Source organism: Bidens hawaiensis, unplaced genomic scaffold (genome assembly GCF_021521415.1).
Source record: "Bidens hawaiensis isolate Kalapana, Puna unplaced genomic scaffold, B.hawaiensis_p1.1 tig00015123_1, whole genome shotgun sequence".
Taxonomy (NCBI): Eukaryota; Viridiplantae; Streptophyta; class Magnoliopsida; order Asterales; family Asteraceae; genus Bidens; species Bidens hawaiensis.
This window is the reverse complement of record NW_027492340.1, coordinates 206,391-209,858: the sequence shown is the minus strand read 5'-3', so window position 1 is coordinate 209,858 and position 3,468 is coordinate 206,391. Positions and strand designations below refer to the sequence as shown.

Genomic DNA, 3,468 nt, shown 5'->3' with positions numbered 1-3,468 from the left:
ATTAAAAACTTAAATTAGTGGCACAAGAGCTAAATGCCATTAAAAACACGTGACGCTAGATTTTTAGTGGCATACGCAAAGTGCCACTAAAATCATAATATAGTGGCATTAAAACTAAATGTCACTAAAAATGTGTTATAAGCAAATATGGCATACGCGAAGTGCCATTAAAAACCTAAATTAGTGGCACAAGAGCTAAATGCCATTAAAAACGCACAACACTAGATTTTAGTGGCATACGCAAAGTGTCACTAAAATCATAAACTAGTGGCATTAAAACTAGGTGCCACTATAAATGTGTTATAAGCAAAGATGGCATACGCAAAGTGGCATTAAAAACCTACAAGAGCTAAATGCCATTAAAAACGTGAGACCCTAGATTTTTAGTGGCATACACAAAGTGCCACTAAAATCATAAATTGCGGCACTAAAACTAAGTGCCACTAAAAATGCGTTATAAGCAAAGATGGCATACAAAAAGTGCCATTAAAACCTAAATTAGTGTCATAAAAACTAAACGCCATTAAAAACGTGTGCCACTAAATGACCTTTTATTTGTAGTGAATGGTACGTTTGTGATCTAAATTGGCGTTCAAAAGAGAAAAAAAACATAAGGTTAATTTATGTCAATGTTGTTTCAGTGTAAATGCTTAGTGTGAATTAGTTAAAAAAAAATAGCTCAAGTTAATCAATATGAGATCAAAATTTAGAAACAAATAACGTCGTTTTATGTCTTAAAATACTATATGTAGACAATTAAGTTGGATAACAATGGGGATGTAGCTCAAATGGTAGAGTTCTCGTTTTGCATGCGAGAGGCACGGGGTTCGATCCCCCGCATCTCCAGTCCTTTTCTAAATTTTTGTTAGCTATATTTAAACTTAACAAGTCAAGGAAATAATAATATCACTCTACATGTTCTGTGACATAATTAAAGCGCTATCACACGGTATGTTCTTTTAAGAAGAACATGTGATTAAAATATGCTATTTGGTTCGTAACTTTACGAGATTTTTGTTTGCTATATTTAAACTTAACAAGTCAAGTAGAAATAATATCACTCTACATGTTCTGTGACATAATTAAAGCACTAACACACGGTATGTTCTTTTAAGAAGAACATATGATTAAAATCTGCTATTTTGTTTGTAACTTTACGAAATTAAACTATAACTTTGAAATTGGCAAACCAAGCCGTTAACCGACCGGGTTGGTTAAGCAGTTTAATCCGTTCTTTATTATCATTAGTTTGTATTAAAATCTTTGAAAATCATACAAATAATGCATAAATATGATATACGCACGCATAATTTAGAAACTATTACGATTTGTTTTTTAGGTTCGGTTCCAAGTTTTACATCACGAAATTATTGTTAAACCTAAATTTTCAAACACGTAATCCAAATTCATCCGACATGATCTATTTTCTTGGATTTAAACAGTTCGATCGGTTTCGTGGATCATGCACACCTTTAATTTAAATCAAAGAAAACTGAGTTTTATAGAATTATAATTAGTTTTAACTAGCATTGTTATCCGCGCGTTGCGGCAGAGCTATATTTGTATGATTACAAATATCACTTTTATTTTGTGCTATGCATGACATTTGCAAATTTTGTTTTCGCACATTTAAAACTGTGTAATAAAATCAACATTTGAATGGAAAATTTAAAGTTAAAAGTGTAGGATACATTGCTTCCTTTTTTCTTGGTTTGCAAAAATGTGAGGGGTTGTTCTGTCGATTAGTTAATATATTTAGCAAAGCGTCATATTAAAAGTTTTTTTTAAGAGAAAATTACTTAAAATTAGTTACAGAAACAAATTAATAATTAATTTAAATTAAATAATGAGAGTGATTTTCAATGTTCTTATACAAATAATATGTGAAGGTTATAAAAAAATTCCTAGAGTTGAAATGTTATTCATATATGTGAGGGAACAATTGAACAAACCACAAATTGGGTAATATGAAAGATAAATTAACTTGGTGACATCACAACAAACCCACCATCTTCTTCTTCTTCTTCTTCTTCTTCTTCTTCTTCTCACTACCACCGTCTCTTTGTTTCTTCCGCCGACCCTTGCAGTAACATAATCCCCCATTTCAAGTAAAAATTTGATGGAAGGGATTTCTTGAAACGGATCGAGTTTAAACAGGTATCCATCAGATTTGAAGATATTCCACTGAACTCATCTAAGTTCCGCTGATATTACTACCGGAATTGTTGTTCCACTCATATTACTTGTGAGAACTTTCGTCGCGCCGTTGTTTGTTCGAAGGACCGCTGCTTATTTCCAGAATCGTTACTCGTCGGATGCTATTGATTAGGCGAAATTGGGGTTAGCAATTTTATTTTAGGAAACCATTTGTGATGGATTTAAAAAATAAATGACTGGAGAGGGCGTTTTATAATCTCCTGTAATGGTTTTTTACACCAGCAGTTTTCCGTTGAATCAGCGTGACGGTTAAACCATTAGACGCAGTACTTTTATGACCGCCGGTGAATTGGCGTTTTATACCCTCCGGTAAAGGTATTTAGGTGCGACGTGACGATTATTTACACCGGCAGTTTTATAACCGCCGGTAACGGTTATTTATATAAGTCGGTTTTCCGGTTCAGGTGACGGACGGCACATTTAATCAAACATCGTTTCTTATTCTCTTTCTCCAAATATATAATATAAACTTCACAAAACAGGAATAATAAAATGAAAGCTAGGTGGTTGCATCCGATTCTAAATGTAATAGGTATATAGTATCTAAGCTCACATCAAATGGAAATTATGAGGATGTTTGGGATTGAGTATAGAAAATGGTTATTGGCTTATTGGTGTTTTAAAAAAGCTAATAAATTAAAATGTGTTTGACTATCAAAAAAATCTTTCTTATTTTAGATTTTTGAAATGGTTAAAAAACAGTTTTTAAAAGTCCAAAATCTTAGCTTTCAAAATAGATTTTTGAAAGCATTTTTCAAACTCAATCCCAAACATGCTCATATTCTTACGTTAACGTGATCAATCAGTACAACATAAAATTAAAAGGAAAATGCATGTATTACAGATAAAAGCACGTGGATCACAATGAATGGGAGCATATGACAGGTGGATGAGCTTCTTTTTACTTTATGGGCCGGTGGGTGGCATGGGGGCCGGATACGGACGTCAAGGAGAAGCTGAGCAAAACACGGAAACGCGTATTAATCGTGTTAAACGACAAAAGATATATTTATTATATAACTTTACTAGCTTTTGAACCCGTGTATTACACGGGTTTTGTCAAATAATAAAGATAAATAAGTTTTGTTATTTTATTTGTGATTCTTAAAATATTTGTGAATTAATTTAATGTAGACTTAATGGAAATTACAAACAGGGTTAATGAAATGTACTAAAATAGCATGATTTTGGAAACAGTAGGTGTTGATTTGCAAGAAATTTAAAAAGTACTAAAGTTATGTAGCTGGTCAA

The 3,468-nt window shown here is 32.4% G+C and overlaps 1 non-coding gene across 1 annotated transcript; it reads left to right on the top strand.

The window, feature by feature from the left end:
• The first annotated feature begins 773 nt into the window (after positions 1-773).
• TRNAA-UGC (transfer RNA alanine (anticodon UGC)) lies at positions 774-846 on the top strand. Its single transcript has one exon. It is a non-coding gene; the product is annotated as a tRNA-Ala (tRNA).
• The last annotated feature ends 2,622 nt before the right edge of the window (positions 847-3,468 follow it).